The following is a 25118-nucleotide window of genomic DNA, read 5'->3' as shown; positions in this document are numbered from 1 at the left end:
ACAGCTCTTGGTGTGGTTCTCGGGGTGTCTGTGCAGGGCCAGGAGTTGGACTCAGTGATCCTGCTGGGTCCCTTCCAGCTCAGGAGATTCTGTGATTCCATGCCCAGCTGACTGCTTGCTGCCAGGCCAAACAAGCCCTGACCTTGGACAGACCCTCTGGGCACTATTTCAGCTCAAACTCAATTAAGACATTACTGGACATGGGATTGGCTTCCTCAGCACTGCCACACCATTTCAGGATGGATCTAGGGAACAGGGTGGTTTTGAAGGAGACTCAGATCCTGCTGCCTCAGCATTCCTAACCCTATTTGCCATAAACAAGGAAGAAACCAACTTTAATGAGAACACTTAACGCCAAAAATTTTGCAAGTGCTAATGTTTAACTATCTGATTACATTATTAAGAATTTATTCTATTTCGGAGGCACTGTTTGACATTCTCAGATGATGTATCAGCCTCATTAGGAGGCTGAGAAAGGCAGAAACTGAGCTTGCAGATGAAATTTAGTTTGTTGCTGATACATTAATATAGAAACAAACACTTAAATTGTGCCATCTGTCTGCCTGCTCCAGCATTCCAGGAGGAGGCACAGGAGCTGTGTTTTCCTTTAGCCTTCCCTTGGCCCATGGTACAGACTTTGTTGCTGCAGTAGCCAGTTGATATTGGCAGAACACAGCATTTATATAGAATGGTGAAAGAGAAGGAGAGCTGGAGTATAAAATACAAAATTCACAAAAGCAGCATTGGCCTTGCAAGCACCACTGCTGGTACATCACCAGGGGAATTTGTGTTCTGAGCATGAAAAGCACCAAATGAACCAAGTATGTCTCTGTCTCCCAAAAGGTAAAGAGGGACCACGTTTTCTCTCATTTTTAAGGTCTCTGGCTTCTAGTTTCTTGTTTGAACAGATACCACACAAGACAAAAATCTGCCTTAAATCTCATTTTAATTTCGTGGTCACTCTTTTCCCCTTTTTCACCTGTTCTCCATCTTGCAGAGCTCATTTCCCAGCCCGGTGCTAGCGACTGCCCGCCTGGAATGAGGCTCAGCCTTCAAAACGTCAAACACAATGAAAGCAAAAAAAAAAAAAAACAAACCATAACGAAAGTGGCCGTGGGGACCTGAGGGCTCCTGGCTCAGCCTCAGCCAGGCTGAGCTCCGCAGCTGCACAGGCAGGGAGGGCTCTGCCCCCAACACCCGCACGGGACGCGGGTGACTCGAGCCGCCAGCTCGGACATGCTGCGGACAGGGACGTGTCTGCAGGCCGCCGTCACTCACACACAGCGAGCAGCACCAGCTCGGCACACTTGGCACTGGGAAAAGGAAGAGCCCAAACTGCCAGTCCCGCTGCCCGAGGACGCGTGTTCCTGGCTTGGGCACTGCGCACCAGCTACGGAAACAAAGGGAGGAAAACCAGAGTTTGTGGAAATTCTGAACATTTTCCTCTTCTCCTTTCCTTTCACCTTCCCTCTCTCCACGCACAGCAAAGATCCAGGTCGGGGGAAGCACCCCTTGGTGCTTTGGTGGTTTAGGATTCCCCCTCCTGGGGCAGGACAGCCCCGGAGCTCAGAGCTGGAGATGAGAAGCCAGGAGACACCGGGTGTCCCATGTGCCCCACGCTCCAGCCTCCAGCTCCTACCACGCCCTGGGATTCCTAAGGGGCGGGGCTGCCGTCCAGCTGCAACTCAGAGCCCAGTGGACGAGTCCATCGGGATATTTAGGACAGAGAACAAATGGGTAATAATAAAAACAATAACAATAATAATGATGATGGTGGGAGACACGAAGAACTCGCCCATCACTGGTGGCCGCGCACTGGCTGATCACAGAACCTCCCGCTTTCTCAGTTCCATGGAACATGAACAAAACTGGGAATGGAAATTAAATGGCTCCTTAATGAACCTGCTTATTTTTGGGGCAGAACAGCAAAGATTCCTCAGCAGCACCATCAGCTTTAAATCCCCCTCGAATACCCTGTAACCTCCAGTACGGCAGGTCCTTGGCTGCGTGCTGTGGTACTTAATACACAAGGATCTATTTGCTAAGATGTGAGCGGGTACTGAGGGGAATAAAAACCGTCTGGGAGAGTTGGGATGTGAGCATGGAAGTGGCTCAGGAGGATGAGAACACAGTGAACACAACAAAACAGAGCCTGGTGGAAGAGAATCCCAGTAATTAATAGGATGTGATGTAAACTTGATTGATTTCAGTGCATATTTACTACACTGTTCACCAGTGATTTATCTTAATTTTATATTAATCATTAATATATTCAGCTTGACCAGAGAAGTATTATTTTCATTACTCACCATAAAGGAGAACTTTTTCCAAAGGAAAGCTGATTTTACACATAATCCATCATTTGAAATTAGCCCAGCATTCCTGCCTTTTGCAGATACAATTAGTGGTAAACTCCCTCTTCTTGCAACCTGTGGCATCAGCTACAGATGCTCAGCCCACAGGGGAGGTTCAAATTGGATATTAGGGAAAATTTCTGCACTGAGATATCATCAAGCACTGAACAGGCTGCCCTGGGCAGGGGGGAAGTCACCATCCCTGGAAATATTTGAAAGCTCTGTGGATGTGGCACTTGGGGACACTGGTTAGTGGTGGCCTTGACAGTGCTGGGGGAATGGCCAGACTGGATGATCTTGGAGGGCTATTCCAACCTAAATCGTTCCACGATTCTATGAAAAATTCCCTTGAAAGCCAGTACTTATTAGCAGTGTGTAAAATATCCCCTTTGCCCCCCGATGTCCCTGTGCTCGGTTAATGATCCGGATCAATGGTTCAGAAGCAGCTGAACTGCACTAACATTTCCCTCTCTATAATTAAAAGGAAAAGGAAGTTGTGTGGCTGAGCAGGCCAGCATGGGTGGCAGGTGCTAAAGCTGCTCTGGGGAGAGCAGGGACCCTCCTCATGTCTAACTGTGAACAGAGAAAACAAGAGATGCATTTCTGCCTTCAGCAGGGCCAGGAGTTCGGGGGATCTTTCCCGTTAGAGAAAAAATGTGCTCGAAGCTCTGTCATTGCCTGAGTACTCTGGTATTTCAAACACCACTTCTGGAGCCACTCAGGGCTCAGGAAGTTCAGAGGACAATAAAACCACACCTATTCCTGCCAGCCGAAGGGCTCAGCCCATAAACAGCACCAAGGCAGAGTGCTGCCTGCAGGGAACTATGGAGTCAGTGAATCTAGTCAAAATATTAGAACTGAAGTGGTGATTCCTCCCTCCCCCCCAATAACTAAAATGATGTACAGGATATTTTTGTGCCATTGCTTGCACTTGTTCCTGGAATAAGCAAACAGTGTTTGATCCTCCATTAAGGAGCAAAACAAGAGAGTAGAAAGCTATTCATGCTGCAGCACAAAGAGTTTCAAGCAGGTTTTTAGTATTAAAAATGATTCCGTTAAATTTGCAAGGTGTCCCCCCAGTAATTAAGCCCAGAGAGACCAGCTTCTACCAAACGTAAATATTAGCAAGTGCACAAAACTGAATGCTAAAAGGTGATTTGGCCCTTTCTGAGGAACACTGGGGTTTATTAATAATGCCAAAAATGGTCAAGTTTGGGCAATATCACTCTCTGCTCACAGTCAAACATCCTGGCTTCATGGAGTTGGAAACTTCCCTTTAAAATACTGAATATTGATCATGTTTTTACTGTAAAAAGGCAACAGTTGACCCTTGATTTTCCATTCTCTTCAATGCTGCCCTGCAGTGACTTTAGACATGAGCAAACCTAAGCCTTTCCTAACAGATTGAGCTCAGGATGGTTCCACCTGAATCCAGCTCAAAGGCTTGAACTGCACTTAGCAGAGGGTGTTAATAGATAGCAATATTCAGAAGTGAACCAATTTTTTACTTCTAGATGGAAAAAAAAAAAATCTTGAAAATGGAGAAAAAACATTAAGCAGGAAAATAGCTTTCCTGTTTCAAAATAGTTATTTCCAGATAGGACAAAGGCAAGTAGATATGTCTGCATGCAAATTCTAAAAGGCTCTCAGGAAAGAATGATGTTCAGCTTGAAAACAGATGAAAAACTTGAAGTTTCCTATTTTCAGAAGACTATTCCTTTTTAACCATGAGTCACCAGACCACAGTCTGTCAAACTGGCCTTCAATCATAAAGACATCAACTTGCATATTTATAAATTCCTGCTGCAACAGGAATGTCTCCTGATTCCCACTGATTAAAGAATCCCACAACTCCTCTTGGTGATCATTGCCATGCAATGGCAGGAATTACACGGGTAACTTTCTGTCCTGAGATAGGAACACTTTAACTTTAAAAATTATTTGTATATCCTGAGCATTAAACAAGTGAGTACAACAGAGTGACGGGAGAAGGAGTGGAACAAAATGGAAGTCAGAAATGGTTGGAAAAGGGCTTTTCGGGGCTTGAATTTTCTTTTTTTAACCTATGATCCAGCCTAGCAGTAACTCGTGCCCAATAAAAGCGCCCCAAAGGACTTCACTGCCCCTGCACACTGCAAAATATATTTTACCATACCTCAGGACCCAACCTAATTTCTTTCATGTCACATAAGCACAGTGAAGGAAACAGAAGTGTGGTGTTATTTGATGTGTGACATACCTACCAACACTGGCAATTCCACTAGCAACAGTGAAATTCCAGATGGGAGAGACTGCAGAATTCCTATATCTGCTTCAAATACAGACCATTAAATTAAACATTCAGCTTCCTGTGAGTGCCTCCCTCTCAAACAACAGCCACCGTGTTCCCCTGGGAAAGCTGGGTCCTATAGTCAGCTTGCCACGCTCTCACTGCACAACAGGACCTGGGAATAGCTTTGGAATTCAGCTTCCAGGCAGCCCTTCAGCTGTCAGACAAAGGGACATTCTAGTAGGAGTTACCCCAGCTCCAGAAGGAGCCTCCATAGAAAGGTCACGGTGTCTCAATCCAGTCTTTGACAGCACACTCCAACCTTGCTGAAACTGATTGTCAGCCAAGTCCTGACCACTGGGTTTTTGTTTGCAATTTTCTTCCTACTTTTTTAATGAAAATTCCTTCCCTACCATTGCATTTATAGCAAATTGCTGCAGAGTTTGTTGGCATCACACAATCAACAGCAACAAAAAGAAAATTGAATAGATTTGTTCTGACTTGTGTTGTGAAAACTCCCTGGAATAAAAGCACCAAACATTCCGGGCTCATCTGTGGCAGGTGGGGAGCGTCACTCCGGAAAGGGAACAGATGTCTGGTTACGTAGAAAGAGCATGAGAAACAGGGAATTTTATTGTTATCACTTCCATGTTTGCACAAATGCATTGTGTACTACATTTCAAGAGATGCAAGGGGTTTCTGAATAACTTTTCCTGTCCTCTGAAATAATCTCGGTTACCGCTTATTTGTCTCCCCATGGAAGTTTACTACACGTTTGTCTCTACCCGTTTCACACAAACAGCCACGACAAGGATTATTTGATCGAAGGTTTTTGGAGGAGATTTAATAAATCTGTAAGTGACATTAATCTGGGAGCTGGGTGGGTCCCTTTTTATCTTTTCAGGATCATCCAAGACCAGTTTCATGGGAAACACAGCAGGTGTGTCACACACCCCTGGGGCTGGGCAGAGGGACATGGCATTGCTGAGTACTGGAATGTCACAGCGGGTGACATTCCATGGAACCTTCATTGAAGATGCAATTCTGCCTGAAGTTTTGAAAACCTGAGGCAATGAAGAGTGGAAGAAGTGTGCTTGAAAAAGCTCAGTGAAGAACAAACCTCTCTCCAAAGTCAGCTCTGTGTATAAACATCAGTAGTTTAGGCTAAACATTTCAAAACCTGATTTCCTCTACTTTTTAAGTAGTTCCTTTCCTTACTGGGTTTGATTAGGTCCTAAATGTCCTGCAAAAGTTGTGCATGGCATTTTTTGGGTATTTGTGACCTCTCTCAGGAGAAGTATTACCTCAGAATAGCTTCCTGTAGCCAGTTGAATACTGTGCACAAAGCAGGTTGGTCAGAAAAGCTAGTCAGCATTTCTTAATGACAAATTCTATTCTGGTATGGTCTCTTGTTTTGTTATTATTATTTTAGTTTTTGAGCAGCAGCAGCAGCATTTCTGGCAGCAGCACAGGTATTTTGAGCCTTGCAAGAGGATTTTCAGTATGCACAGCAGAACTTCTGTAAATTGTCCAGTGTAACACAGTGCTCTGCTCTGGTGTTCCAGGATTTGCAGCAAGAGAGAAGGAAGAAAGGAGGGTTTAGCCTATTTAAGACTAAGGGAGGGAAGACCTATTCAGACAGGAAAAGAGAAAAGTTCTCAGAAAATCTCCATAACTTACACCTTTCTTTCTCTCCACTGTACCTGCATTTAGAGCCTATAATAAGAGTAATATATTTCCTGACCTGCTCATAAAAATGGATAAAGAAGAAACACTCTCCCAGATAGTAGGAGTGTGAGCTTAACAAAACAGGAGAAATGCTGTGAGAGATTCAACTTCTGTGTGAAGCCTGTAAAATATTAATTAATCTTGGCTGTCTATACAAAATCCAAACATAATTCGAGACACAGTGGAAGGAAAAACTTCTTTTTGCACCTTGCAACTGCAATATTCAAAATGTTTTCATTGCCCAGGTGGGGAGCAAGCCCTGCCTGGCTAAGTGCCTGTCACAGACAGTTCCCCTCAGCAACACAAAATTCCTGCCCTCTCCATACATTTTTTCCATTCCAGCCTCAGTCAGGAATGCCTGGGTGATTTGGAGAGGCGATTAGGTTGCATTCCTGTTATTACAAGTAAGGGAATCAATACTAATTCACTTAGCTTTATTTTATAAGTGGCTAAAGAGATGTAACATCAGCCTCCAGCGAGGGAGAACACTTCCTGCGTGTGTTGGAATACTAATAGGAATTGGCTCAAGGTAACCACCCAGCAAGAGCTGTTTGCTAAAGCCAATTAGTTATTAATCAGGAGCTTGCTCATTTGAAAATGTCTGACAATTTTAAAGCAGAAGAAAAATACAGCCTGGAGAGTGATAGCAGACCCAGACACTGCTGAAGTCAGGTGAGAAAATAAAAGTATGTAGCATAAATTTCGTAATCTGAAACAGATAGTGAAGAGAATTGCATGAAAAACAGAACCTTTCCAAACTGAAGAAATTTAAATCTGGTCTGCAAACTGGACTCTTCTCTATTCAACATTTGAACTGAGGGCTTGGATATGCTGCTATGGAATAGGCATGTTACAGCTTACACATTTCAGATCAAAGGGCCAGGGCTGGATGGAAAAATACTCTGCAAAAATATGCACTTCGCTTCCTTGGCTTCTTCCCTGAAGGTCTCCAAGGGCTGAACACAAATGCTGAATAACCTTTCCTGGAAACTCTTTGTAGTGGATATAAGCCACTGAGAGAGACAACCTGAACCACAGGAGAAGGGAACATCCCTCAGCCCCAGCCTCTGAGTTAGGAACGACCTTATTTCTAAATCCATCCAAAATCCACCCCAGTTTAACTGGAGAACAAACTCCTTCAGCACCAATATCCTCTACCAGCAAACTCTGTGCTGCTGCAGCCCCTGAGCCCTGCACCGGTCCCAAACCAATGAGAGCCCAAGGCAAACCAGGGCTTTCAGGCCATTCTGCCTGGCATTCAGCAACACCCTGCTTGCAGTAATGGCCCTTCCCCGCCTCCAGCTGTTCTGCCATACTCTCCCTTCAAACCCACCACTCCCAGTTTTGTTAAGGACCTACAGAGGTTTCAGCTGGCTTAAACAATCAAGCTTCCCAGGATAAGAAATCAATAACCATTTAGTATTTAAGCAGCTTACAAGGCACAGCTGAACTCTGGATGTGGCAGCAGTGTTCCAGCTACAGGGAATTTCTGCAAAGCCCAATGCCAGGAGCAGTGAGGGATTAGCCTGGATCCTGCTTGTCTCTATTTGAGAGCCCGGCACCTCACTTGCAGAGCAAACACCGCTAACGATGCCTGCCAGTGCGTGCTGCTTCCCCACTGAGTGCATCCTGTTCCAGTCTTGGGGCAGCTCATTGACAACGAGGCCTTAATGGAAAGACAACTCCGAGCCAGGCAGCGCCCCAGTGGGAAGTGCTTCGATCCCTCTGCCCGTAAAGCAGGTACAGGATCAATTATCCCCCAGCAGGGGATCCATGGCTGCTCTGCTCTCCCAGGATATGTTTTGCTGCAGGTCAGCTCCTGAGAATATCTTCCATGACTCTGCAGAAGCAGAGCACTTAAAAGAGAGTTTCTGTGCCAAGTGGATAAATGCAGCCAGATGTTATGGACTGGTCGGGAGTTCGGCACTAGGAAACCACAAAATAACACAGAGACTGTACACAACAAACCTTCACTCAGGTATTTCCTTTGGACTCAGAGGTACCACTGCCAGGAAAGAGCTCAAGGAAACAGCTCCACTGACCCCCATTTAAGGGCCTTCTCCTGCATCTACATATTTGCGTTGACACAGAGATAGGAACTGGAAAGCTTCCAAATATGTTTTCACCTCCAGTTAGTAGGTGAGAAGTAATCCCTGCAGGAACAGCTCAAATAAGTATAAATATATATATGATATCTGTCTGAAAATTTATAATTTAGAAAATTTTAATTAAAATTCAATTTTTAATAAAATAGAGATTTTACAAATTTATAATTTGTAGAGAAATTTGACAGAATAGATCTCTTTTCACATTGAAGGAAGGCTTAAAAGCAAAATAATCCTTTCTTTTTTCTAAGCTGTGTGCATACTTTAACAGTGAACACATTAACTTTTAAAGGAAATCAATATTATTTATTCCAAGCCTTTAAGAAGAGGTAAGAAACCTGAAACAAGGATTTTCTGCAGATAAAGACTGTTGGGTCCTTGTAATCCTCAGCTTGCTTTTTTATCCTGAGAAAATGTACTCCTTTGTTGCAGACAGTTGGCTTCTCTGGAGTATCCCTAATCCGTGAGGGGCTGATCAGCAATGGCTGAGTTTGCAACCCTCATTAGGGACGACTTTTGTCATCTACCAGTGCAATGAAGAGATTGCTGCCACACAATGCACTCATCAGTCGGCACTCTCCTTTCCCGGGTGATAATTCTGTTTATTTTCCTACATCTCCTTGTGGCAGGAAACAACTGAATTGAGAAGAAGGAAAACAGGCAGCTATGATTCCCTGAGGACTTCTAGGTGTCTCCCCAGTCTGCTTTTTTTCTGTAACTTCTCACTCCCGAGATACTTGGGGGAGAGCTACACAGGGCATGTTCTCTGAGATGCACTCTGCCTATGAAAAAACCCTTCCTTTTTAGGAACTCTTGGTTTTTAAAAATGCTTGATAACTTTCAGCTTTGAGGAGCTCCAGAACCATCTGTGACCGACAGGGGATTGGGCATTCCCTACTAACTGTGCCACAGGATGGATTTTCTGCCACAGGTTGTTAAAAGCCACCCCAGTGACTCCTGTGGGGCTCTGAGGACATGCTGTGGTTTCCCAAGGCAGGGGAAATGGCAGTTTTATTTAGCATTTACAGAAGGTTGGTACCAGCAGTTGTTTACAGGAGCAAATACCCAGTGACAAACAGTTCCTGGAAGAATCCAGCCTCTAACACACATTTTTCAAGGAAGCCAAGCCTGACAGGTTGTCTTTAACCTGGTATCAATCAATAGAACAGCAGCAGCAGCTAATCACACACATTACTGCAGAACACTGGGGAACAGCATTTGGAAAGGCACAGGGACCCAGGAGTTGGGAACTGGCAGAATTCTGCTCACAGACACTGAGTCCAACACCCCCATGATGGGAATAACGAACCAGCAGCAGTGTCCCAGACGGAAAGCCCTTGGAGTCACACACTCCAAATTCCACCTATCCCACAGGTAGAAAACAGAGATCCAGGCCTAATTTTATGTTTCTTGCAGAGCAGCCAAAGTCACAATAAAACAGATTAGCTGAGAAATAGCAATAAAACCTCGTTACCTTGATAATGCTGCCTTTCTCACTAGGATTTAAGGGGTGTTACTGCAGGGAGTGTGCAGTAACAGGGACCTGCAGGTTCCAATTACTAATGGAGGCATTACGCTAAGGATAGCTGACTCTCTGGGATGACACACTGGAGGATCCACCTGACACAGTAAGTTTAGCCAGAGCTCTTAACTACAGGGATTTGCTAGTAAAGTTTTCAGGAGAAAGTATGTCACTATCACATTCACTCGTCAATTACTGCTAACGGAAACAAATAACTTGCTTACTTAAAGTAATTACAAACCTCGTGCTAAGAAACAAAAATTAAGTTAAGCAAGCACAACTCATTTCTTCACCATTTCCCCACTGGCAAAAGAATTAAATTACATTTTGCAATTTTTAGGAATGCTTAGTATAAATCATTGATTTTATCCTAATAACATTACTGAATAGTCTACAATTTTTTCAGGAGTTGCAAACGCTTTCACAGCTCCAGATTCTCCCCACATGAAAAAAGCAAATGAACATATGGAAATAGTTTTACTTGAAACTTCCTTCACATCCCCACCAGCTACAGGAGCATTTTGCAGATGTTTTCTCTTACACAGGTATTTGCCAGCTTCGTCAGCAACCAAACGACAGAGAGGAATGCAAACCTGCCTCAGCATGGTGGACAATTTTCTTTTCCTCTGACCAGAACAGCCTTCCCCGGGGAACATAAAAGAAGAGATTTTTAACAGAGGGCTTCTTTTTTTGCAAGTTATTATTTTCCTATTACCATTAAAAGAACACAATGACCAGGCCTGTGTCTTCTGAAATTCTATCCTTGTTCCCTTTCATTTGATTTCTTTCAGATTTCTTCCTAAACTTTTCTCCTTGATGCCCACCTGGAACTTAAAATGCTTTACTATGCTGTAATGATTCTCTTCAGAAGTTCCTGGTTCCTTAGGAAAGCACAAAGCTGGGCACACACAGGTTGCAGAGAGTCCTCTCACCTCAGCTGCCCATTCTGGAGCAGGTTTGAGCTGATTCAGTGCTCAAAAAATGACAGAGCTGCATACATTTACCCTCTTCCTCCTCCTCCAATAATTTAACTCCTGGGTCATTTAATTACCAACTCTAGCTATATTCTTAAACTTTAGATCAGCCTGTGACCACTTGCACTTGGGTTGGATTTACTGCTGTTAGGATCTGCATTGTTGTGTTTAGCTTTCCAAGATAACTGTGTTGTTTTAGGTTTTTGACACAACACAGACACCGAGATGTCTTTTTGCATCATCTCTCAAGTATCTCAGCTAATCAGCATTTCTGTTTCGTGGTTACAGTCTCCTGGCAACAAAACTTTATCTCAAACTGCCCCTTGTTGTTTTGGAGACCCTGTGCTCAGAGCATGGTACATCTTTTCTTTTTCCAAACACACTCAGTACTTTTCCTTGCTCTCCTTGTGATTACCCATTGCTTGCCTGAAATAAAGCACCAAGAATATGCTAACATTTACACACATACTACTCCTGTTTCTGGTTGTTCCCTTGCATGAGCCATGACTCTGTCACTGAGCAAACCTTCCTTTATAGAAAAAAAGAGGAAAAAGAAAACCCTCAAACCACCAAAAAGGCTTTGGGGGCTCAACCGTACTTTTACAAGTATTCACACATCCCAGCTGTCCCAGCCTTACAGGCCTGTGGAAGAGGCTTATAGACTTCAAAAAAGAGATGGTGAGGCTATTTAAGAATATGTTATCTATAAATTCAAACTTTCTAATGCTGACAGCTTCAGGGAGGACACCTGCACCCCCCAGCAAGTCAGAGCAGCCGGTTTCCCCATGTCATTTGGAGCCCTGATTGCCAGGACTCCAATCTTGTCGGTTCAGACTAAAGCAGAGATACCTGGGACCTGGCTCTCTCCCTGTCCAAGGCATTTAACACAACTTAACACACACATTTGTGGTTTGACTGGGGGGATGAGCCTCAGCTTCACCTGCATGTCACACCCCCCACACACGTATTTACGTTACAGACCTTTTTTGAGCCCTGTTTCTTCAGACTCTCATGCAGAAATAAATGTATGGGGTTTTTTTGTATAAAAGCTAGACAGATAAAGTGAAAGACTTGTATGGCACCAGCAAAGTGGCTTAGGTAGTCATGACAACCACGTCAGTGCTTATAAAACTTCCCTTCTTCTTAATCTTTTTTGCAGTTTAGATAGCACACATGCGAGCTGTAAAAACCAGTATCTGATCTGCAGCAATAAAATTAAAAGTAAAATGTTCACAGCAGCCACCACAGTGAGGCTGAGACCCTGACAGTTGTTGGCTGTCATTAACAGCAGTCTTGTCCAGTTCCCAGAGGGGCTCCTCAGTGTCTCCAGGCTTAAGAGAGACCAAGAGCCTTATCCCAGATTTGGGGTGATCAGGGAAGGGAAGGAGGGAGAGGGTTAACGCTGCTTTAAAGGGAAGAAGATCACACACTAAATACACACAAACAGATTAGAAATGTATTCAAATCCCCATGTACTTACTATTTCCTTCATCATCTGATCCCAGAAGGGCTCTGCTGCTCAGCCCTAACTCAAGGGTTCCCACCAACCATCCTTCCTTGAGCAAGAATCAACATCCATCTTTTGCTTTCAATCTTCTATGCTCATTACTTTTTCACCTGATTTTCAATGTGGAAATTTAAAATCCCTCCCGGCCATACCATTCACAGGTGGAAACCAAAGTACACCAGAAATAAATACCCTGCTCCATCCCAGAGAGAAGTAAATGGATTTGCTTCCAGCAAAAAGGGCGCAACTGCTGTCAATAAGACAAATCACCCCCTCTCTAATCAAGTGATAAACTCAGGAAAATTGCAATGCTTTATATACCTAAATCTGCCAAGAATCATGTGCAGCTTCAAAGGGAAAAACCAGGTTGGCATCTGGACTCTAATAACTGAACTTACTTTCATGTACTGTTATTGTTAAGAAGTATAATTTACCACGGTAAAAAACAAATAAAAACTTTCTTTTATAATAAAATAATTATAGTCAGCATGCTCATTTCTTTCTTCTTGCTCTCAGCTGTGAGGAGTAATTCCCTGACATCTGTACGAATTCCCCAGTTTCATGTGATACTGAACTTACAAGGTCTCCATCAGCAGTCTCAGGCAAACAGCTCCATCTTCTGGGAGGCAGCCCTTCCGTGGCCAGGGAGGGAGCGGTTCCAGCGGCTCATCGTGTCCCTTCTCAGGGGTTTATCAGCAATGTTATCAGTGCAAGATCCTTGGCTCAGGAATCAGTCTCTCTGGGCTGGTTTGCAGTGGCAGAGCTGTTAAAGCAAAGCAGAGGGGCTGAGTAAACAGAGACTTAGTAGCCAATCCACGGCAATAAAAGCATCCTGCAAAACTTCTGGGCACAGCAGAGACATTCCCGAGTATCCCAAATCCACGATTTGTGTAAAACACAAACATCCTTAGGATGATCCCCACCACGAACAAGTTCCATAGTTCCCAACACAGAAATCAGTGATACCACATACAAAAGATTTACCAAGATTAGCACAGCAAATGCCTGACAGCAATTTCCTCCAGCGAGTAAAGACTGGATGTTAGCTACTTGTTCTACAAAGGGAAAAAGTGGTCCTAGGTCCTATCCTTGGGATACTGCATTTAGCAGTGTATAAATGGCAGTTTGGGATGGAAGCTTTGCATGTCTTTCCAACTCAAAAGCCTCCACGTGGTGAATTCTCTCGTCCCTATTAATCTCAAGTTCCACAAAGGCTGGGAATGAGTTCCCTGAGTGATGCTAAGGAGGCTCGTTAGGCAGGAATCAGTGACTTAAAATTGTGCTGTTTCATCAGCTGTGATTTCTGCTTCAAGCATGTAAAGTCTGACTAAAGTCAAATAACCAAATATCTGCATCACCTTCCTGGGAGCATTAATACAAAACTGTTGAGAACTTTCTGTTAATTATATACAAAATCATTATTTTAGTCTTAGGCTTTCAGTCACTTTTATGCAGCTTTTGACAGCACTGGCAAAAACACCTTCATCTTTTGGTTCCTGTCTATTTTGCTCATTAACTACAGAGAGAAGAGCTTAAATTACCTCCAAGGGTAACTGATCTTATTAAATGTCTCCACCTTTTTTTTTCCCCCAGAAAATAATGAGCCTGAAACTAATACAATAAAAGTTCTGTGGCTGATCCCAGGGAGCTGTGCATGGTGTTCTTGGAGTGACCTGGAAGGAAGGGGACTCTTATCAAGCAACAAATGAGGACAAATAATCATTCTTAGAAAATGTTCAGGACAAAAACCTGTCTGCACCACCACCCTGTAACATTTAGAGGTGAGAGTTCTCTAAGGACATCAATAAGAGGACATTTACCATTCCTTCTGGGTTCTTTGGTTTGTTGGGTTTTTCTAGTTTGGTTGACTGATTTTTCTGGTTTATTTGATTGGGTGTTTTTGGGGGGGATATGTTTTGGGGGCTTTTTTGGTGTTGATTTTTTTCATAATACTGACTTAAAGCCTTGGTGTGTAGTTTCAGTTTAAGTACATTGAAAATACATTGGTTATACATTTAGTACACATTGATTCGTTGGTGAAAAAGAAATCACCCCACATTTCTTTTACAGCAAAGAACCCATCTGAAGATGTCCCCTTGTTTTTCTGATGGTGGAATGTCTGTGAGCAGAACAGAATGGCACCATATTGGTTTAATCACAGGCGATACCTCATGCTTTTTCTTTTTCTAGGTGAATTGAATGAACTGTGTTATCTCCTAAATCACATGGAATATTTTCTCTCAGTTGGGCCCAGAAGACAAATATTGAGTCCCTCCTCAAAGCAAGAGGACAAGAGAGCAGCTTCACTCCACAAAGGAATTTCCAGTCCCCATAAAATGCTTTCACCCACTTTTTTTGTTCCTCCCCTTGTCTGCCCCTCCAGCACATAGACAGAGTCAGCGTCAGAGATTTATTTTAGACGTTTGCTCCCCCTTAACTCCTTCTTGAAACTTCTCTCCCAACTTTTGCTGAATTTAGTACAATGCATCTAAAACTTTTCTGGCAGCTCTCACACCCGCAAATTTCAGAAGGATTCTGCCTTTCTCTGAGAGCTCTGCAATTCCTCTTCTACCACAGCAAGCCCACTGTCCAGGAAGTCTAACAGAGCCTCATTTACTGAATCACAAAGTTTTTGCCCAAGGAGCTCCCTGCAGCCCTGCCTGAGCTGCTGCCTCCCTCAGAGAGGTGCCAGGAGCCTGTTGTTCCTGCAGGAAACATGGAGCCGCATCCACCTGGGCTCCACAAGGAATTTCCTGGTGCTTGCCACAGCTGTGCTTCACCCAGTGTCCTACCTGGCCACCACCCTCCTCTGCCACTTGGTACCAACCCAAGTGCTGTGGCACACAGAAGCCCTGGGTTTCTCTAACTCTCTCTACAAAGTCAGGGAGAGGTTGGAACTGCCATCCAAAAATAACTGTGCCGAGGTTTCATCAATGAAATCAGAAGATTTGCTGATCCAGACTGTAAAATACAATTTTAGCTCCTCATCCGTGGTGCAGCTTTCTGTAACAGGGATCAACAGGGAAACCCCCACTCCAGCTCCAACATAAGGTCCATAAATAGCCAAGCCCACTAACAAGTACTTCATTAGTGCTCCATGGCAACACTGAAGTGGTTTTGCTGTTCCTACAAGTCCCACAGTTGAGTGAGGAGGCATGATTTGCTTTTTCTCTTTGTCATCCATGAGGGCAAAGAAGATAAGGGAGCCAAAAGAAGAGAATCCCCATCACTACCGGAGCAGCTGCTTTCCTGCCCTGAGGCTCTGTTGTAGTGTTTTCTGGTACCTTTTTTACTACACAACTTCTTGGACAAAGCACTCCTGGATGCTGCACTTAAATTATCAGCCTGTGTAATGCTTGGGATGGTGTGGATAAAGAGTGAACAGAAACAGAGTTTTAAAATGACAAATCACCCTGTTCCCAGGGAGGGAAGGCAGAATTCTTTTCCTCTCTCCAAGGCAAAGACTTCAATGAGCTTTCTGTCCCTCCTGGTTTGTGGGATTTGTCCTTGGCCAGGGGTGCCATGGTCAGGGACAGCATCACCTCCAGCCATCACCCACCCCCAGTCACACTTACAACAAGGTGTGCCAGGCCTGACTGCAAGTTTTCCCTTTTCCAGGGATGTCCCAAGGGAAATTTCTACCTGCCCTGTGCCTGCTGGAGAGAGAATTGCCCAGGGGCCTCTCAGCAAGCTTTGTTCCCTGTGTCCTAGGCAGTGTAAATGACTTGGAGCACACCAAAGCCCTCAGCAGCCACGGAATTGACGCCACCAGGGAGGAAGTACCCACATGCTCAGCACCAACACATCAGGAGGAAATATTTGAGGAGAGCTGAGCCAATGCCCTGCTGAGGAGATCTACACATGTGTTCCTTCCCCCTCAGCTCCTGCATCTCCTGTACTCAGCAGAAGTTAAAGTCAGGTGAACTATTATGAAAAATAAAAATTCAAATATTTACATTATAATTACAAGTGCTGCGAGGCCTCAGCATCTACCTGTAAAATAAAAATTCATGTTAAACCAAAAAAGGCAGCCGAGTGTTGCTCCTGTCGTGTCAGACCCACCAAATGCCAGGGCTTTGCCACGGGAAGCACAAGGTGTGTCCTGGAATACCTCAGCAGAAATACCCCATTGACACAAACAAAGGCAGCACCCCACTGGCTCTGAGGCATAGCTGACATATGGTAGATTTTGCCTCATCTGTGAGTCATTTTACTGCCTAGTTTGTTTTTTTCTTTTCAGCAGGACTTCAGAAGAGTGATAATTAATTTTAAAATAACCATGGACTTCTTTTCAACTTTTCCAGACTAACACTGAAGTTCATCCACTGGAGTCAACTGTAATTAGGCACATTTTACCATCTCACTTTCCCAAACTCTAAACACTGTTTTCCTCAGAGGATGAAAAATTTAATCAACTGAAAGGTCCCGTGTAGGTTATAATTCCTTTTACTCTCCTCTCAGGAAGATTTGCCTGACCAAAACCTGAAGTGCAAAAAATGCAAGGATTTGGAATAGAAGCCTGAAAGCCCCATCAGGAAATCCCAGAATACCCATACCTATCTATACATGTTCCAAACCATGACTGTTTTATTGACACCATTACATCAGCACCCAGGGCAGAGTGGGGACCAACAGGAACTTCCTTTTCCCCTTCTCCTCTACCTCATCTCCCCATCAAAACAGATGAGTATAGAATGAGGGCTTTAAACTTCAAAATACAGGATCTCTGTTGTCAGACACAGAATAACCACTCAAAAATGAGAAGCTTCAAGTTATCACAAGGCTATTTATAATCATTTGAGGTTATTCGCAGGTTGGCATGGCTGACTCCTGCCTGCAGCCTCCTTCCACACTCATTAAAATCATCTCATTTTGACAGAATTTCAACCAACTGTGCCCCAAACAATTTATGCTTTTCCACAGCAATTTTTAAATTCTGAAACACCTGGCAATAACTAGAGAAACTTTTAGCTGTCTCTCAGGAAAGCTCTTCTAGAGATGGAATAGCAGAGTCTTCCTTGCTATTTCTTTGAGGCAAACTACTGACTAAGAATTCCAACAAGAATACAAAGTGCAGGGCATTAGAAAGAGGCAGAGCAAAAGGCTCACAGCGAGTGACTGCTTTGGGGTTATTGAGGCTCCAGGAGGTTTCAATACCCACTGATTTTTGCAGCTAAAAAAGTAGCTATTGTGTTTCTGGGCAAAATGCTCTCAGTGGTTCCAAGTGATGCACTGGAGGAAAAAATTAATCATGCACAGTTGAATAAGTTTCTTTAAAGGACAGGGATGGCCACGATCTGACCCTCACACAGCCTAGCTCTGGCTCCTTTGTGCTCCTCTAATGGAATGAGGAGCAGAAATGCTGGTGGCTCCTGAGGGCAGTGAGGAGATAAAATCATTCCCTGCCTCAAAGTAGCTCCCAGGAGAACATACCTGGCACAGATCCTCTTGTTATCCTCAGCATTTTCTCTCCTTCCGTTCCATTTCTGAATCTACAAAATGTTTAAGTAAAGCCTGGGGGCAGTTTGCTGCCGAGCTCCAGGTGTTTATTTGCAAATATACTTAGGGCACTTCCCATTCAGTGCTGCTGGAGACTGACCAATAACAAATACAAAAACCTTCCTAAAAGGCAGGGCCAAAGGACCTGAGATCACTGGCACCACAATAATGATTGGAAAAGGGAAGGAAAAAGGGAAGAACACTGCAGTACAGTCACATTCCCTTGCGCATTCCTACCTGCTTGCTAAACCAAGCTGAAGAGAAGCAGGTCTGGTTTACAATAAGACACTCTAAATAAGGCAATTTCAAATATGGGTTGTTTCACTGCTATTTTGATTATGTGAGAAGTAAATAGCCTGTAAAAGGTATTCTCTCTACCTCCCTTCTGGCTGTGTGTGCACAACCACAGTAGCATGGTCTGAGCCTTCTGGAAGGAACATCACTGCCATGTGATTTAACATTTTATGGGAGAACAGACTTTTTAAACTTAACACAATTTGAGGGCCACTCACATCCCCTGTAACCTTTATATGTACATACATTTCTCCGTGGAAGTACAAATAAAAATCTCTGTGTCAAACAGCACAGTGTCAAAAGACCAGTGAGTCATGTACTATAAACTATAGAGACTCCCAGGAGCTTTGTGGAACTGAAGCAGCAGCAGCATGTGAACAATAAAGCAGAGAAAATACCCAGAATTTGCTTTTCCTGCCCAACCAACTGATTTTGATTATTAAATGGCCACAGTGCAGCTCTCACCTCCTTTTTGTGCTCCCTTCTCATAAGTGTCCTGACACTGAAGCCTGCAAGGCCTTGTGTTTTGAGACTGCTTGGTTACCAAAGTTTTGATAGCTATAAGAACCACAGACTTTGCAAGAAAGCAGAGAAATAAATGAGTGTGGATCACAGTGGAAACAGATATTTAAGATTAATTTCTACTTTTCAAAAGCAATTTTTTTCTTTAAAAAAAAAAAAAAAGGAAAGAAAAGCGCACATTTCATTGTGTTAGATTTCCACACAACCCCCTTTGTCATGTACCAAAGTGCTGGGGTCAGTTCCTTGTATCACAAGCACATCCTAACTTAAGCAACATGGGGATTTTTGTTTATTGACAAAAATTATTGTATTATGTGATCAATAATACAGACCCTGTGGGCACAAATCCAAAAACTCAGCAACAACTGACTGGCTGGATTTGAAGGAAAAAGGAACATGTCACACGTACTTTTAATAACTAGCACATTCTCACCAGATTCACATCATGTTGCTTAATGCCATGATTTAGGTTAACCCTTATGAAATAGGAAGAAAAAAGCTGTCCAGTGTTCTCATACTGTTGACCTAAAAACCATGAAGTGCCAAGCATGAGCTCCATGACAGCAACACACCAGGAATGCAGGTGACTTATCCAAAATTCAAAGTCAAATGCTAATTTGTCTCTAAGTAAATCATGATTATATATTATTAAGTCAATTTGCAAACCAAGCTTAAAAGATGCATAACTACAAGAAGTCTGTTCCGCGCTGGTGGAACAAGGGAAGGAGGTATTTTTAGCTCTCCTGTGTATCACCTACACCACGTCAGACATGCACTCCTTAACATCACCTCTGCAGCTATCCTGCACCTCCTGGGCTCCCCGAACTGGGACGTTGGCTCCCATCCCGTCCCAGTGGTACCAGGCACACACAACTCCTCTCTGATAAGCACAGACCCCATGTCTCTATTTAGAGGCCCACATCTAACAGCCTTGTAGCTTTCCCTTTTTAGGAAAAGCTGCTCTGGGTCTCCCTGTGATGACTGTCCTGATGGCAGGTCCATTCACTGATGAAGCAACACGAGCAGTCAGCTGATCCTACACCCTCCTCCCTAAAACACTCCACCCCTTTATAAGCAGGGCCTGTGTTTGGAAAAGAGAGGACCATTAAAAATGAGATGTAGCAGTTCCTGCTCTGCAAACTCTCAGGGTAAATCCAGATTAATTTAATTGACTTCACTGAAATCCTTGCAAAATGTTACAGACACAAGTGAGAAGCCTGAGGATGGATGGGACAGGAATACGTTGCAACGCTGGATGGAAAAAAAAGTAATCCGGCAATATGAGTGGTTTTGTGGGTTTTTTAAAAACCCTGACAAGGAAAAGTATTTCAAAGAATGAACTCTATAAAAGCTTCAAGTATGTGATTATGCCTCATGAAAACCAGTGCAACTAAGGATATACCTTATGAGAGGTGTGCTTTAAAGCACAAGAGTAAAGTTTTTTCTCTAGAATTGGCTTTAATCCCTCTTCCTTTTTTCCCTAATACAATTTTCCAGCTGTTTTTATTTATCCCCTCTCTTCCAGGGCTTGCCTTACACATCCTCAGGAGCACTTCTTTACACCAGCACACAGAACACATATTTTTTCTAAAGCTCTTATGTCTAAAAAGTTTTTGACTGTGAGGAAAGCCAGAAATACCCTGAAACCTCCCATAGATGCTCCCAGGAGTAACTTTTTAATCCTCTCCTCGCACACCAATGCTTGCCAAATACAGATGTGGGCTGAAGGGCTCAGCTAGTCTCACCAGGAGGGTGTGAAGAGCTGAAGAGGACAGAGAAGAAAGCTTTGAATATTTTATGACTGCAAAGACCACAGGACTGCACTTGCCAATGCCATGCTGAATTTGTCACAAGCGTGTCTCTTGGTCGGCAAAGGCTTTTGAAAACTGGAATGATTTGTTATTTACACAAGTCTATTGATACATCCCTCAGTCATAGATGAACCCTTTCCATTTTTTACTGGGTATTCCAATTCCTCCACAGACACACAGGTTTGATTTCAACAACAGCTTTTCTGTCGTCTCAGCCCACTTACGCAACCTCCTCTCTGTGCAAGCACAGCTCCATGTCATTTTCCTCCAATTCTGTACAGACTTGAAAGTAAATTTTCTGACTAATAATTAAAAGCACAGTTCACAAGGCTAATGTTTGCCCTCTTCACAAACTAAACATTACAGCCACTCTCCTTTTTCATTCCCATGAGGTTAAATTAAAGATAAAAGACCTAAAAGCAGAAAGCTTCCCCATGTTCCACCTTCTTTGGGATAAACAAGAGGTGAGAACACAGGGAAAGTGAATTTATCAGATTTTAAAATACATAGACATGCCAGGAAGTTTTCCCTACTACTGGTGTTTTAAGCCCAAAATCTCCAGGAATCAAAACAATGAATTCTTACCATTTAAATCCAGTAAACTGTCACAGATCACGGAGTCAAGTCAAAATAGCCCAGCTGAGCTATTGAGCAAGACACCAAACCACTGAGCCATGTGGAACTGAAGAAAACAATGAGCATGTTCTCCTGCCATCTAAAAACCCAATGGCCCTCTCTACTCCCATCCAGACCCTGGAGAAGGATGCTGCAGGCCTGGTGGGAGGATCACATCAGTGCATTTCTAACCTGTTGGCTGGCTGAAAAAGTGACAGCCAGTGTGACTTTGCACCTTCTAGACCATTTTCCTGTCTCCCCAAATGAATATACCAGGAGCACCAAGAGAACGAGTCCAGATTATTTCCTGCAGCCACCTCTGCGGAGCCGCTGGTGCTGCTGAGGCACTGCTGGCTCCTGTGGCCACGGGCTGGCACAGATCAGAGCCACCCTCGTGTCTGGGAAAGTGTCACGACTGTTACTGTTTGAGAGACTGGATTGGGGTTGATGCTACACGAGTCCCACACTTCACCTGCTGGTAACTCGCTCCCCTGACACACGGACATGCTTTTCACCTTCTTCAGTTTATTCCTTACCATGTGCTGGTCAGATGCTCCAACTAAATCAAATGCTACTGTTGCATTCTCTTTGAAATGTGCTCCTTTGCCCTTCTGTAGCTCCTCTGATCAGCTTTAGAGCATTTAGTCTGCATGCAAACACCCAGCCTGTAATTCAGAGTGTTTGCTCTGATTTAAGCAAATGCCACGGCCAAGTCAGAGCATCTTTGAGGAGAAGAGGAAGCCCAGGAAGTGCTCACCCGGGCCATCAATCAAGTGTCAGACTCACAGGCTTCCAAACTGCTGATAAACAACTGGCATCTCCCCTCACTTGCTACTGAGCGAAGAAACACTCCTGTGTGCCAACCCTTCTCCTTCAGATTTACTTTTGCAGGGCCAGGATACACCCCATTTCCCTTTGGGAGAGAACTCTCAACTGCTGCAGGGTCAGGATCGTCACTGCAGCACTCAGAACACCGGCACGCGCGTTCAGCCTTGTCAGACACATCCCTTCCTTGCTGGTGGGTGCTACCCTGGTTCCTTTGACTTTTGTTTTGCTCTGGTAAACCACATTTTTGCCACAAGGACATCCCAAAGAGCAGAACTGGCTCTCGCCTACAAGGACAACCTCTGAAATACTTTGTGGTTCACTTTCCAGATGCAAAGTACCAGGTTCTGGGGCTGACTGCAAATAAGCAACGTGACATTGTTCTCTCAAAACAGAGCCCAAATCCTGCTTGCACATATCCTGCTGCCACCTTTGTGCCACAAGGAAGTTCCTGAATCAGACCGCTGCCGATAAAGGTTTGATTGAGTAGAGCAGCCCTTGAAAACCATCCACTGAAGATCTTTAACACTCAACATTTTTGAAAGGGGCCCATTCATGCTGCACTTCAGATGCAGCATGAACTGAAAGCAACTGAAACATCAGCAACTATCACAACTCCTCTGCCAAATCCAGAGGTTTCTCATGCAATTAATTTTCATGTACTCATTCCCATGCCATTGGCAAAGTGAACCTAAAGCCCTTCCAGGAATATTTACGTTTTGCGTCTTTGCTTGTAACATTCACTTCAGGTGATTCAAAGAGCGCTTTGCAAAATGACAGTTTATTCCATCATCTAAACCCACTCCGCAAACAAATGAGGGCCAAAAAGTCCCCAACGAGGGTTTGCCTGAATGACATCAGCTCCCATCTGTTCACCTGTCAAACCTGCCCATGAGCTGCTGGCGAAGCACAGGCAGGACAGAGCGCAGCCCCAGCTCCAGCCTTGGAGAGCTTTGGGAATAAAACAGGAAACCAAACTAAACCAAGGCTGGCAGCCCCACTGGAAGCAGGCCCACAAACGTTTCCGAATCAAGAACATCTTGCTGTTTCCTGAAGAGGCCTTGATGTATTTTCCCCAAAAGCCTCTTTTATCACCAGTTGCTGCTTCAATTTCCTGCTTGCTGTCCTGAACAGCCTTTTTATTACTGTAATTCAATAGTAAGAGACTAAAACCAAGCAGGTAAATCAAAGGCTTATGACATTCATTATAGTAATCTTCCCTTCATACCCTCACGTATAATAAAAACCTTTGCAAAGTTTGAAAAAAAAAAAAAAATCCACCCTGCAGTTGTTTAATTTCCCTTTTTTTTAAATACCTGTGATATGTCTCAGAGAAAAATCCTTTTTTAAATATCAAAGTATCCTCAGGGTTTCAGTCAAATGGCTGGCTTACGGGAAACTTGGATTTTAGGCTTCAGATCAGCATGCTGGATGCAGGCAGGAATGGCAGAATGGTGCCAGAGACAGAGCAGGATGCCAGACTTGGATGAACTGGATACAGCAACTTAGAGATGCAGCCTGCACAATTTTCAGCTGCTTCTTTAATCAAAGAGTCCTTGCAGCACAGCTTTTAATCCCACAAATCTACATAAAGGTGAGAGCTGGTACCTCGGAAAGCAGCTTGTTACATGCTGGCACCCAGCCTGGCCTTTGGTATTTCTGAGAGACAGGAGACTGTATATTAAAAAGGTTTAAATTTCTGAAAAACAGATTGAAAGGAACACTGCTCACTGATAGTTTTCAGGCTCTGAAAGCCTGGTATCAAGCCTGGTGTAGCACAGACTTCTTCCTATACTGAGTGACCTTTGCCAGGGCTGTAAATCTGCTGTTTTTCACAAATTAAGCAGTTTCTAGGGCATATGGCAAAAGCAGACAGGTCTTCAATGCCAAACTAATTACAGCCAACCTCCTTTATGACATCCAGTTATTGTGACATCTCTATGTAATGTCACTTGGGTTAAACCCATTCACCTGCAATTTCCCATGCGTTTCTCTATTTTGACTAAAAATACTTAAATCAAATTTGATATTTGGCAAATTAATTGCTAAACAGCACTTGGAAACATGTTGCGTTTTCAATTTTAGTGCTATTGAAAAAGCTCATTGCACCAGCAGCTTGTATGAGCCTCTCTAAGTGCACTTCATGAGGTAGAAATGAATTCATGTAATTGAGATTAAGCACCTTTGGACGGTTGGATGTGTTGCTATGAAAACCTCAATTTGACTCAACCAGTGCTTATTAACTCATATTAATAATACTAACAGTATCAACTAATGCTCCTAATGTAAGGGCTGGAATGTGGGTGGCAACAGCCACTCTTCTTCTAACTCCACAAATGAAGCTCTCACAAATGCAAAGCCAATGTCCAAGAAAATAATTGTGTAAATACAGAGCAAAAGAGGGGTTGCTTAGGAATGGAAATGTGGCTGAACCACAGGAATTAGAGGCACTGTTAAAGGGGATCTCCAGATCTCTCTCCTGCAGTTGTCCAGTCTGGAACTTGGTTCTTCTGCAAGGGTACAAATAACTATTCATTCCTCCTGTGTGTTAATCTGACGGGTTAGAAGATGGTTATGGATTTCCTGAGCCGTGGAGCTGAGCCCCTGTAGACTGGAATTGTGAAAGGCTTTGGGAATGCACAACCACAACTGCTTTTACTTTTCTTTTATATTCAGATTATTATTATTTTATTAAGATGCATCAACCTTCTCATTTACAAACTGCTGGCTTATGAGCAGAAATTTACAGCACCACTCAATGGTTTGCATGGGCAAAGGTGGATCTTGAGAGGATATCCATGGAGGCCATGAGAAATTCCGAGGGACGTCTGGAAAAGCAAGGACACCTCATACAGAATTTTGGTCTGTCAGCAAGGCAGCTCTGGGTGACAGGTATGAGCAGCTCTGCTTGAACATTTAATTAGCAGCTGCAACGCAGCCAGTTACTCACTATTAATTTAAAGGCTGTTTGACTCCAGTGTTAACTCGATGGCCTTAACTGGTTTCCAGGAGTATTTGCTGGATACGTGTGCAACGTGAAAATGATCCAAAGCAAACCCAAGCTCCTGTCTCCAGAAAGGCCCAGGGATGACT

General features: G+C 43.7%; 2 long non-coding RNA genes across 4 annotated transcripts in view; one reads left to right on the top strand and one right to left on the bottom strand.

Annotated features, from left to right (window-relative positions):
• The window catches only part of LOC121674742, a 36140-nt gene extending 19706 nt beyond the window's left edge, over nt 1-16434 (top strand). The window contains exons 5-6 of the long non-coding RNA XR_006019811.1: nt 14053-14240; nt 14530-16434. This is a non-coding gene — a long non-coding RNA (uncharacterized LOC121674742). The remainder of the gene's footprint in view (nt 1-14052; nt 14241-14529) is intronic.
• The window catches only part of LOC121674743, a 178868-nt gene that overhangs the window by 10947 nt on the left and 142803 nt on the right, over nt 1-25118 (bottom strand). For all 3 annotated transcript variants that reach the window (XR_006019813.1, XR_006019812.1, XR_006019814.1), the window contains one exon: nt 13039-13222. This is a non-coding gene — a long non-coding RNA (uncharacterized LOC121674743). The remainder of the gene's footprint in view (nt 1-13038; nt 13223-25118) is intronic.

This window comes from Corvus kubaryi, unplaced genomic scaffold (genome assembly GCF_017639235.1).
Source record: "Corvus kubaryi isolate FWS band 111438036 unplaced genomic scaffold, C.kubaryi_AGA036_p1.0 70, whole genome shotgun sequence".
NCBI classification, from domain to species: Eukaryota; Metazoa; Chordata; class Aves; order Passeriformes; family Corvidae; genus Corvus; species Corvus kubaryi.
Note: the sequence above shows the minus strand (reverse complement) of the source record. Positions and strands in the feature narration are given on the sequence as shown.